The sequence below is a fragment of the Alosa sapidissima genome, chromosome 7, assembly GCF_018492685.1.
Source record: "Alosa sapidissima isolate fAloSap1 chromosome 7, fAloSap1.pri, whole genome shotgun sequence".
NCBI classification, from domain to species: Eukaryota; Metazoa; Chordata; class Actinopteri; order Clupeiformes; family Clupeidae; genus Alosa; species Alosa sapidissima.
In genome coordinates, this window is record NC_055963.1 from 32,389,138 (window position 1) to 32,402,115 (window position 12,978).

Consider the following 12,978-nt stretch of genomic DNA (forward strand, 5'->3'; position numbering starts at 1 on the left):
TGTCTCTACTCGTCCTGTAGATAGCCTTCTGATGGCTGTAATAACATGATTCCCATCAAGTTATTATGACACACAAATTCTACTCCACTTTGTATGTCAGCCTAGTGACCTGCAATATAGATGAAGAATGGCATCATTGACATAGATCTGCTTAATTACTTTGCAATCCGTATAATAGTAACCATATGATGACATTACCCACTAAATTGTTCTCCAACCAACAACACTTTAATTGTCTCCATTTCTCCACTAATACACTGCATCATGCATGTACTTTCAGTCACTTTGTCAAACGTTGTCTTGGACCTTGATGATTTCAAGGTCAGTTTTCTTTATCAGTAAAATGTCTTCCTTCAAGAGGAAATTATTTGAGAATACATCATGTTGTATTTATGAACCACATACAGTACATGACAAATTTGTCATTTCCACTCATTTGTCAAGCACAATTATTTCCCTAACTTGGGTGCCGTTACAGCAAGTTCATTGGCCTATGTCCATGAGCACTGCTTTCTCTTCATTCATTCCAGTGGAATACCAACCACAGACAGCCTTTTGTGAATCACCATCTCAGATTAAACGAAAGAAATTCCCTCTGTGTCAGACTAGGAGAGTATAAAACTCCCTGCATGAATGTGTGCTTCCCTCTGTGCAGTGACAGCATGGGCAGTCAGATATCATCATCCTCACCATGACTTGTAAATGCAATAATTTTACAGTCACTTTCTTTATCATTACTATGCCTTGTGCTTTAGGGATGGTGCAGTCCTGTAGGGTTTTCTTTCTTTCTTTCTTTCTTTCTTTCTTTCTTTCGCTCTCTCTTTCTTTCTGCCTTGCCTTGCTCGTAAATGTGCATATTGGTGGCTTTCTATCTCTCTGTCCATATCCACACACCTGTGTCCCCAAAACAGAAAAAGTTGGGACATTGTGTAAAATGCAAATAAAAACAGAATGTTTTTTTTTAAAAAGGACATAGACAACATATCAAATGTTGAAAATGAAAATTTGAACTACTGTATTTCGTGGAAAATATATGTTAATTTTGAATATGATGCCAGCAACATGTTTCAAAAAAAGTTGGGACGGGAACACTCACTACTGCGCTGCTTCACCTCTTCATTTAACAAAATTCTGTAAATGTTTAGAAACTGAGGAGACCATTGCTAGAGTTTTGACAATGAAATGTTGTCCCATTATTCCCGATACAGGATTTCAGTTGCTCAACAGTAGGGGGTATCCTTAGTCATGTTTTTCATCCCATTATGTACCTAATTTGAAAAATCTGGAGACAGGCCATTTTAGCACCTGGATTCATTTTCTATAGAGAAATACCATTTAAACATGTTCAGAATTCATTTGACATTTGCCATTGTTTTCCTGAAATATTCAAGGTCTTCCCTGGAATAGACATTGCCTGGATGGCAGTATATGTTGCTCAAAACCTGTATACATCATTCAGAATTGATTGCGCTTTTCCAAATGTGCAGGATGCCCATGCTGTAGGCACTAATGCTCCTCCACACCGTCATAGATGTTGGGTTTGGAACTGAGCACTAAAAAAAGTTGGATAGGTTGGATACTTTAATTCAATTCAATTAAAAAAAAACTTGATTTATCCCCGAGGGACAATATTCTCTATGCAAGCATAGTGACATAAGACATAACACAACAGGTAAGACAGGACAAAAGAAAGAACAGGACAGACAAAGAAAGAACAGGACAGACAGGAGTTTAAGGGGGGGGGGGGTAAGTCCCAGGAGATGGAGGAGGAGGGGGCTTGGAGCATATTCAAGTTCAAAAGGCGAATAGCCTCAAAAGTAAAGGTGGCCTTCCTACTGTTAGTCCTAGCCAGAGGACAGCGCAGACACCTGCCTTAGGGCAGCCATTCAAAAACTCTGTGTAGGACATGGGTAGAGTCTTCTAGGATGCAGTTGGCTTTCCTTAATGTTGCCTTGTCGTGCAGTCATTCAATCCAACGATTTTAGAACATGTGTTCACAATGCTCTGGAGGTGTTTCTTATTTTTGACTGAGAGGGAGTGAAACCAGCACATGGATGAAAAGGTCAGTATACCTTCAATAAAGGAGGTGTAAAAAATGCTGAGAATCTTCCTGTTCACTCCAAAGGAGTAAAGTTTCCTCAAGAAATACTGCCTCTGTGGACATTTTTTAATAATCACCTCTGTTTTAGAGTCAAAACGCAGTTTGTCATCAATGACAGTGCCCAGGTATTTATATTCATGTACAACTTCCACTGGTTTCCCATGGATTGTAGTTTCAGTCCTGCTTCCTCTATGCTTAGTGAAGTCAATGAACATCTCCTTGGTCTTTGTAACATTTAGCTCCAAAAATGAGCTATCACACCCAGTGGCGGAACAAGTCAGAGCCGGGCCGGGGGCGGGGCACATGACCGGGCCCTTTATTAAATTCATCATAACTAATTTTACAACATAATTTTACAACATAGGCTACACATGCCCGCAACAGCGGGTCTTACAAGCGTCAGCGCCACGGAGAGCAACTATGTCATTTTGAAGTCCATCGAACGTACATGAAGTGTAACCAAGAGAACAACAACAAAAACATTAGGCTACATGACCCCTAATAATAAAACAACAATAATACGCAGCACTATTTGAAGGGCATACGACGAGCCTTGCGCTCCGCGAACTCGTCCACGATGCTCTGTGTATGTCCATTTTCTTTGCTCGCTCATTCTCTATGGACAACATGGCAAGTCCACTCAGTCTCTCCTGTCCCACTGTGCTCCTCAAATGGTTTTTAATGATCTTTAACTTGGAGAATGAGCGCTCAGAGGTTGCAACGGTGACGGGAAGAGTCAAAAATAAAATTAGGGCGGTGCAAATCTCACTGAATGCAGAAGTTACTGCTGGGTGGTTGCATTGGCGGAGCGAGGGGGTGGCTTCGGGGGCTCAAGCCCCGAATCTCTTTTTAAAAGCCCCGAATATTTTTTTGTATGTGTTTTCAATTTCCAACGATTCTAATTTCTAATTTAACTTCCCCTCGGTTTCTTTATAAATGTTACAAAATGTAGCCTACTATTAGCCTACTGAGCAAATATCCCTTACTTTCAAAGCCCAATATTGACAGATAACCTGATTTCCCACACGATGAGTTCAGGCAATGCCAGAGCTGAGATGTAGCGGCATAAACCTGGCAGGAAAGTTCAGAGCGGCGCAGTCAGTTTAGTTTGTTAACTACCACAATCACGAGTTGGGTCGCGATAGTCTGTCATTTTTAAAAAGTGGGTCCCCAGAAAAAAAGTTTAAGAAACACTGGTTTAAAAAGCAAGCCGGTAAGAAAAACTATTGTCAAGACATTAGGCAATTAGGCTACTGTACCCCGGAATACAAAAATAAACTTCAGATTGTATGTATTAGTATGTAGTCTGTATTCTGTAGTCGCAATGACCGAATCAGTAGATATACCTGTTGTCAGTTGAGTTCGTTCAATTCATTTATTGTAGGCTAGTAGCCTAAGCAAATATGAAACGGAGATGTAACGTGGCTACCATGTTTCATGCATTTTAGGGCAAAAATACCATGGGATTGATGTGTTCTCCATTTGAGGAACGTAATCAATTGCGGACATGCACATACAGCTCAGACACAGAGCGCATATAGGCCTAGGTTAGGCTACTTTCACTTTCTAGAGCGCATTCATTAGGCTACGTAAAAGATGCTTCATACCAAAACAACGATCAAACATTATCAAATGTATCATGACGTGTTGTCACAAAGACTTACTCCAATTACAAAATCGAAACCAAAATCATGTAAGTTTAAGTGTTCTCTCATTGATGCCTGTAGGAGACGATCCAATTTTGTAAATTTGCACGTCGTAAAGTTCAATATGAGAGTTAAAATAAAGCCAGTCATACAGCAGAACATTTTATTCAATATTTTACAGCTATTAAATCATCAAAGTAAATTTCAAAACTTTTCAGCAACCGTGAGTCATAACTCGTCCTGACTGGGGCAACCTATAAGCCCAATACGTCCCACTCTGCTGAAAATGAATGAAAAGAAACCGTTTGCATGATCTTAGCTCCTCCGGCCTTGTGCCGTGGGAGAGGCCCAATGGACGTGTATCTGATGTCAGAGAACCTCTTGTTGACCAGCACTGTTTTGTTAGGGCCGACTCGGGGATTGAACAGTCTCAATACCCCAACGAACCGGGGCAACTATGCGGGAGGCTGGGACAACAGTGCTGACCTCTACCTCGTTGTCATGTGTGGAGAACTGCCTGGACAATGCATCTGGCTTGGTGTTCTTTGAGCCTGGGCGATAGGAGAGTGTAAAATCAAACCGGCTGAAGAACAATGCCCAACGGGCCTGGCGAGGGTTCAGACGTTTGGCTTGCTGGAGGTATTCAAGGTTCTTGTGGTCCATCCACACAAGAAACGGGTGCTGCGCTCCCTCCAGCCAGTGCCTCCATTCACCCAATGCCATTTTCACTGCCAGCAGCTCACGATCCCCAACGTCATAACGGGACTCGGCAGGATTGAGGTGACGAGAAAAGAATGAACAAGCAGTTTCCCGTTGAATCGTTGGGAGAGGTCTTCTTAGTGAGAGCTGAGATCGTCGCGGCCACTGAGCAAAAGTTTGCAAAACCAAGGAACTGTTGAACTCCTTTTACGGATGTTGGTGTTGGCCAATCCCGCACATGGACATGGTCCCTGGGTGCCTTCTGTTGGCTGCCTACCTGAGTGTCACTGCTTGGAAGGGGAAAAACATACCTTTGCCATACGACTATTAGTTATTACATTATATTACATTTGGCTGACACATTTTTAACCAAAGCAACTAACAACATGATTAACAGTTTAAGCTTTATAAAACAATTCTCTCAACACTTATAGGACCATTTTAAAAAAGCTCTAGTACAATAAGAATAAGTGCATCAGTGAGTGCTGTTTTTTAAACAATCGAGAGTCAGTTCTAGTCAGGTGGTAGGTGCTAGGATCAGCAAGACTAGTTATTACTACTAACTAGTTACTAACCCCTTACCCTAAAGAAGTGAGAGAGCAGTTATGTTAGGATGGAATTAATAACTATAGTGATATGTCAATTAAATATAATTTGTGTTACAACCTGGTACATTAATGAAGTCAAATAGCACCAGACCACCATCTACAGTTCTACATTGCTGCCTTGACATTAAATAATTACAACTTGTGCAGCATTGCACTGTCTCTCCCCAGGTAAAAAAAAAAAACTATTAAAAGTATACTTTTTGAAAGAGTACTAAGTACCGTTTGTACTTTTTTCGTAAAATCCAAGTGTAATTAAGTGTATTGAATTATGTATTAAGTTCAACTTAATACCAAATTGACTATACTTTGAGTGTAATTAGTGTGCTAAAATGGAACAACTTTTTTCAAACTTTAAGTGTTCTTAAGTACATTATACAAAAAGAGATTTTATGAGCATTCGAAACACAGTCGCAGTACAATTTTGTAACATCCCAAGTGTATTGGAAATGTACTTAAAAGGCATTACAGTATAACTAATAATAGTGTAGTAGTGTATTTTGAATACACTCTTATCATCCTCATTTCTATTCATTTGGCATGCTTCTGTAATATTTTAAATTAACTTCAAATGTACTTCCTGACTACAATAAGTGCCTTGAAAGTTTGCAGTTATGTTAATAAAAGTATAGTCTTAAGATACTTTAAGCACTATAAAGTGTACAATTTAAGTATAATATTAGTGTGATTTAAAATTGTACTATTAGTACTCTCCTACCTATTCTGTTACATGACAAATTACACTTTGATTATGAGAAAAACATTTTATTGACATGAATGAAAACAAAACATAATATTCATCCATAACAAAAGTAAAACATTTTCCTGAAAGTTATGGATCTCTTGAGCATATCTTTTCAAGTCGGATGTGGTAACGCGATAAAACATGCATTTGGGCGTATTATATTATTTCACATGCATAGATTTTTCGAGTGGCTGTTTGGAGCGCTGGTCAGATTCCTCCTTGCTCGCAGCATTTTCTTCCATGCTTTGGGAGCAGTTTCCTCTGAGTGCGTACGCGCAGAGAGAATTTGTGCACACACATTTAATATCTACGTGTGTGAAATAATATATAATATAATACACCCAAATGCATGTTTCATTGCGCACATTTTGCCACTATTGTGTTGCGATACTCTACAGCCTCATTGGTAGACCATCAATTCAAAATGCAGATTTCATGAAAAACAAAAGTTGTTTACCCTCCTAGGTGAGAGAATTTGCCCTCTAAGCTTGAAATTGTTTACTGGACACCCAGCCTACAAGCCAACAACTTAACAGTCTAACATGGCTAAATTTGTAATGCATGATCATTTATTGCTTATTTGTTTGCAAAGTCTTCTGGCCCAGAAAGAAAACCATGGTGGTTACAGATCATGGCTGAGGAGGAAAGGTACAGCTGGTAGAGTTGTGCAGTGAGTGAACTTCCCTCCCAACACTGAGATGTGGTGGCAAAGGCTGTGGTAGCTAGCTTCCTTACTAGCAAACCATCTTCCAGTCCAAGATGCATAAAGTTTTCGGTGGCAACCCGGGGCTGGACAGCAGTCAAATGCATTGACCTTGGTATTAGAGAATTTGTCTCTGTTGTCTGTGAACAGAAAGAAGATGGACAACATTTTACAAGATAAACAATATTTTACATAGAAATCCATTGGCAATGATGATATTAATACAGATTATCTGTACCTATTTGCCATTTACTTTTTATGGGTCAAATTGGTATTGACACCATCTGTTTGCCATCCTGGTATGGGTAGACCTGGCCAGGTAGTCTTTCCTTAAAGCGTTGTGCACCTTGGCACCGATATGAGTGCAACCACCCTGTTTTCTGCATTTGATTACCTTAGATTCCTTTGTTTCCAATACAACCGTATTATCGTTTTCGGGTCAAATGGCATTTTAAATGGGAGTCGTAGGGGGCACTAGCCTATTATTTTGATGCATGAATCAAAATCATCATGTATCAAAATAGTTCTGCCCCTACGACTCCCATTCAAAATGGCATTTGACCCAGAAACGACAATACAGTCAAGCTTAATGGTGGCGCTTCTGACTTAATTATACTTTCAAACGAAAGTTTGACTCAGGTACATTCACAAAAAGACCCTAGGTTGCATTTTGGCTTGAGTTATGCTTTAAGAGTAATGGGACAAGGTCCTGGATGAAGAATATTTACCTTTACTGCTGATTATTTGAGGCGTTCAGACATCTCGGTTTCAAAACTGTCCAGGAACACCTGTAAAAACATAGTTAGGCTACAGATTAAAACTAGGTAAATTACAAACACTACTATGAAATGAACTTGAATGTTCTGTCAAACACAAATAATTTAAAAAAATCTAAATCTATCGCATAAACCAAGGCATAATATCAATCATGTAGCCTAAGCTTCATAGCACTAACTTAGTAGAACACCAGGTTTAATTCCCCCTCTAATATCAATGGTGGAAAAAAAATGTTCTACTTCATAAAATGCATGTAATTTCTCCTGTAGACTCATTTTAAAAGATTCTCCACGATTAAAGAAAAAAACAGCTACAATGTCATTAGCATGCCTAATGAATATGAAGTGTGAAGTGTGACTAGCCTAGCACCATCCTCCTTTCTGTGAGTTAACTTAGCCTACACTATAATATTAAAGAATATTGGTGAACTTTAGGCAAACGTTGCTTAATAAAGAACACACTTTCTTCCATCATAGTTTGTCTAACGTTAGTGCTAACCAACGCTTGTCAATAATCCCACAAACACAAAGCAGGCTAATGTAACGTTAGATATGTTTCGACCTCACTCTGACCGTCACTACGAAAAAAGGAATGATCACCTTCGTTCTGCCTATCACCGAGACCATATGTCAACAAAGTCATGCCCATGACCTCCGGAAGCAGAACGACTCGAGCTTGTAAATAGCGGAGATTGCTCCCGGTTCAGTCTCTCACCTTGATCGCCTCATCTGAGACCTGTGATACGTGAGTACGTACTTTCACTGCTTTCTTGCTTTGACTGTGTTTGTTAGTCTGCATGTGGCAGTAACCTGTGGTTTTTTCAGGAAACTTCGTTTAACTTTGTTTAACTTTGTTTAACTTGTTGACGCCTTTCCTGAGTTCACCCCATACCGCACGGCGGAGGGGCTAGTGTGAGCCTGCTGCCTGCGTTCGCGCACTGCTGCGGGCTGCCATTTCAGTGTTATTTTCCTTTTGTGTGTGCCAGGTTTCCGGGTTGTTGTTTGTTAACTACTGTGTACCTTATCTGGCTGTTCGCGGCTAGTTGGGCTTGGTGTGAGCCTGCTGGGTGCGTTTGCGCACCGGCGTGGGCCACCGTTATTATTTCTGTTTACTGCTCTGGCAGCCGGAACCTGTGTGGGCCTGATCAGCGCGTGTGTGCTCGGCCGCTTAGGCGCTAATGTTACTGTGTGCTTCTTGTTAGCTTTGTTGTTGTGTGCTAGGCTACTTGCAAAAGGTAAGTTTAGCTGTTTGTGTCTGCTAGGTGCAGTCTTGCACGAGGTGCGGGCTGCTGTGTGTCTTTTCTCCAGTTGTCCACTGGTGTACGTCGGCGTGTGCGTTCGCGCACTGGTGGCCGCCTTCTTTGTGTATCTGTTGTGTACCCCGTCGCTGCTGTCCGCAGCTAGCTGGGCCAGTGTGAGCCTGCTAAGTGTGTCCGCACGCTGCTTCAGGCCACCCGTGTACTGTATTACACCACTGCTGTATCTCTTTACGGGCTGCTGTTTGCAGACCTAGTGCGTTGTACGGCCAAGGTAAGTGCCTTATTGTATTGTATTGTGTTGTATTGCATTGTGTTTTTCTGTGGTAGGCAATGGCGGCACACTACTGCAGAGTCTGTAGGGCCACGATGGCCCCCAATGACGGGCATAGAGAGTGTCCCGCTTGCCTTGGGGCCGCCCACCTCCTGGAGGATGTCGACAGCCCCTGCAGCGCAGCCTGTGACCTTCCTAGGAAGGAACGGCTCCGCCGGGCTGACCAGGCATGTGGCCACGTGCGTGGACGGGACAGGCGGCGCTCACCCGACCAACCATCCCACTCTCATAGGCATGGCCGTAAGCATACGCACAAGCGTAAATGGCAACATGAGTCCCCTTCCAGGCATGATCAGGTGGAGGTCCCTGGACCTGCTAAGCGCTCGGCTCCAGCTGCCGTGACCGAGGGTAATGATGTCACGGAGTCGCTTCAGATTCTCTCAGCTCTCCAGGCTCTGGCTAGGAGGATGGACAGGCTGGAGGGTCTCCAGGGCACGTCATCCCCTTCTCTGCCCCCTGGCCAGGAAGGTCTCTCCCCATCCAGGCCTGAGAGCCATGGTGCGGATGTTGATCTGGGTGATGTGGATGTGCTGTCGCTCCATGCCCCTCGTTCTACGATCGATGACGTAAGTGGGGACGGCCTCCTGGATGAGCTACATTCAGACATGGTGCAGCCAACTGATGAATCCACGGTGCCAGGGGAGGTCCCCGTCGGCTCCTTGATGTCACGGGTGTTGAGTGCCTCCAAGATCCTGGGTCTTCAGGCCCCTATGCCAGACATGGCTTCCCTTGGGGGCGTCTGGGAAGGCGTCTCGCACAGCAGCCCACCACCCTGTATACCCGTGGCAGTGGATTACACGAAGGTGCTGCAGACGGCATGGGGTAAGTCGCTACAGCGCCCCCAATTCAATCCAGGTTGCCGTCAGCTGGCAAAGGCTGCCTATCCGGCCGACTCAGGGCTAGGGGATATGCCACCGGTCGAGCAGTCCATCGCCGCCTGGACTTCCCTGGGGCCTGCCAATGCATCTCCCAATCCACGCTGCCGGCGTAAGGAGTGTGCCAAGACGGACCGTCTCATCAGTCACTGCTTTGACGCATCAGCACGGGCAGCCCGTATGAGCAACCCCCTGGCCATCACTCTGGCTGCTCTGCGAAAAACGATGAGCCCGGAGGACCATGATGCAAGGGCCCTGGTGGATGCCGCACTGTCAGCCCACTCCCAGCTGACGCGTGATGTGGGGAGCTATGGCCTCTGCGGTGCTGTGCCGTAGACAGGTGTGGCTTGCCCAAACCTCTCTCCCTGATGCCATCAGGACAGACCTGTTAGGTCTCCCCGTGGTGCCTGGGCATGTGTTCCATCCAGACTCCCAGGGGGTGCTGGACAGAGTGGAACAGGCTGGCGCTTCTAGAGAAACTGGTCAGCGTGTGTGCCACAGGCGGGCTCCGGTTCCCCACAGGGCAGCATCAGGTAAGTATGGGCGGTGGCAGCCCGCCCGAACACCACAGGTAAGTATCAACTATGCTGCCCCACGGGACCGGTGCTTTCGTGCACCAGACCAGAGCTCAGCCCCAACTCCCTGGCCCAGAGGACAGCAAAGACCTCGACGGGGCGCAGGCAGAGTTGCAGGCCGCGGTGGCGGTCCTGTCTAGGGATCCGGGGCTGCCCGTCGATTGCCCTTCCCAGCTGTCCAGGACCTCCTGGGAAGGGATTGTGCCAGACTCTTGGGTTGTGGCTACGGTGACTCACGGTTACCGCCTACAATTTCGACGGCGGCCCCCTACGTTTTCAGGGGTCAAGATGACGTCTGTGAAAGACCCCCTTTTAAATTCCGTGCTTGTCAAGGAGGTCCAGGAGTTGCTTCTGAAAGGGGCCATCTCAGAAGTACCGCTGCACACACGGCACACTGGGTTTTATTCCAAATATTTTATTGTGCCCAAAAAAGACGGAGGTTACCGGCCGGTCCTCGACCTCAGGCCCTTGAACCAGTACCTCAAGGTGCTTCAATTCAAAATGGTCCACGTTGGAATAGTGATTCGTTCCATCCAGGAAGGGGAGTGGTTTACGTCTCTGGATCTAAAAGACGCGTACTTCCACGTCCCTATCTGCCCAGCACACAGGTCCTTCCTCCGCTTCGCCTTCCAAGGCAGGGTGTTCCAGTTTCAGGTCCTCCCATTTGGCCTTTCACTGGCCCCCAGAATTTTTACTCGCGTGGTGGCAGCCGCGCTAGCCCCCCTGCAGGTCCAGGGCCTAAAGATCCTACCGTACCTGGACGACTGGCTAATTTGTGCCCCATCTCAGGTGCAGGTGGTGCACGACACCAACACGGTTCTGACCCATATCCAGGCCCTGGGTTTCACGGTCAACTGGAAAAAGAGCAACTTGCAGCCCCGCCAAAAGGCGGATTTCCTTGGTGTCCTCCTCGACTCGGTCAGCATGACGGCGTCTCTCACTCCACGGAGGGCAGACAGCTTGACCGAGGCTCTGACAGGCTTTCGGCTGGGCAGACTGGTCACCGCCCACAAAGTCCAGAGGCTGTTTGGCTTAATGGCCGCGGCAGCTGCGGTACTGCCATTGGGCCTGCTGAAGGCACGCCCCCTGCAGTGTTGGTTCAATGCCTTTCAGCTCCACCCGAGAGACGACAGGCATGTGAAGTTGCGGGTGCCTCCTGCTTGCATCCGAGCCCTGCGTCCTTGGACGGACAGGAGGTTCTTACTCCAGGGTGTTCCACTGGGGGGCCTTCCTCACAAGAGGCAAGTCATCTCGACAGATGCTTCTCTGACAGGCTGGGGAGCTGTCTGGGAAGGGCTGTCAGCGAGGGGCGTGTGGCCTCCCTCCTGGACGTCAGAGCACATCAACGTCCTCGAGCTGAAGGCCATCCATCTCGCCCTGCAGAGGTTCCTGCCAGGGTTGCGAAGCCAATATGTTCTGGTGAGGTCAGACAGCACCTCGGCGGTGTATCATGTCAATCACCAAGGCGGCACGAGGTCCTGGCGGTGCCTCCAGGTGGCGGAGGAGTTGCTGTCATGGGCATGGCCGCGTCTGGCTTCAGTGAGGGCAGTACACGTTCCAAGTGTGGAGAACAGGGCGGCCGACATTCTCTCCAGGACCGGGCCACTCCCGGGGGAATGGAGATTGAACCCAGAGGTGGTCAGCCAGGTCTGGGCTCAGTATGGGACTGCACAAGTCGACCTGTTTGCGTCGGCAGAAACGACTCACTGCCCAGAGTGGTACTCTCTCGTGGGACAGGGAGGCAGTTTGGGCCTGGATGCTCTGTCACAAGACTGGCCGACAGGCTTGTTGTACGCTTTTCCTCCATCCCCTCTTGTACCTCAGGTCCTGCGGAGGATCAGGGAGGGCCAACACACAGTTCTGCTGGTTGCTCCACGGTGGCCGGCGAGGCCTTGGTTTCCAGACCTTCTCCGGCTCCTGCGGGGTCAGCCATGGCAGTTACCCTGCCGGGCGGATCTTCTGTCACAAGCAGACGGGCAGATCTGGCATCCGAACCCAGGTGCCCTGCGCCTGTGGGTTTGGCCCCTGCAGAGTCAGTCATTGAACAGCTAGCTGAGTCTGTGCAGGAGACTCTGAACAACGCCAGGGCTCCTTCTACTAGAGCTTGCTATGCACTCAGGTGGAGGATCTTTTCGGATTGGTGTGCCAGCTTGGGTCTTGAGCCAGCGGTTTGCCATGTGCCACAAGTTTTGCGCTTCTTGCAGTCCTATTTGGATCAAGGCAAGGCGGTCAGTACTGTGAAGGTTTATGCCTCGGCCATTTCAGCCTTTCACCAGGGTGCGGATAACAGGCCCTTGGGTAGGCATCCACTGATTGGTCAGTTTTTAAAAGGGGCCCGCCGGTTGCGTCCAGTTCGCACTTTGCGGGCACCAAACTGGGATTTGCCCACCGTTTTAATGTCTCTTACTGAAGGCCCGTATGAGCCCATTTTAGATGCAGATCTGCGATCTTTGTCTCTGAAAACTAGCTTTCTCCTGGCTCTTTGTTCGGCCAGGCGCGTCGGGGAGCTGTGCGCCCTCTCCGTCAGCGAAGACTGCCTGAGGTGGCAGGCAGGGGGCACTGGCGTGTCACTTTGGCCTAATCCAGCCTTCCTGCCTAAGGTTTTAAGTCAGCAGTCTATCAACCAGGTTCTGGAGCTGACCCAATTCCAGCCGTCTGGGGAA

The 12,978-nt window shown here is 46.7% G+C and overlaps 1 long non-coding RNA gene across 1 annotated transcript; it reads right to left on the reverse strand.

Annotated features, from left to right (window-relative positions):
• Positions 1–6,343: 6,343 nt before the first annotated feature.
• LOC121714195 lies at positions 6,344–7,501 on the reverse strand. Its single transcript, XR_006033046.1, has 2 exons — positions 7,228–7,501; positions 6,344–6,639 (listed from the first exon to the last, which is right to left on the reverse strand). It is a non-coding gene; the product is annotated as an uncharacterized LOC121714195 (long non-coding RNA).
• Between the last annotated feature and the right edge of the window lie 5,477 nt (positions 7,502–12,978).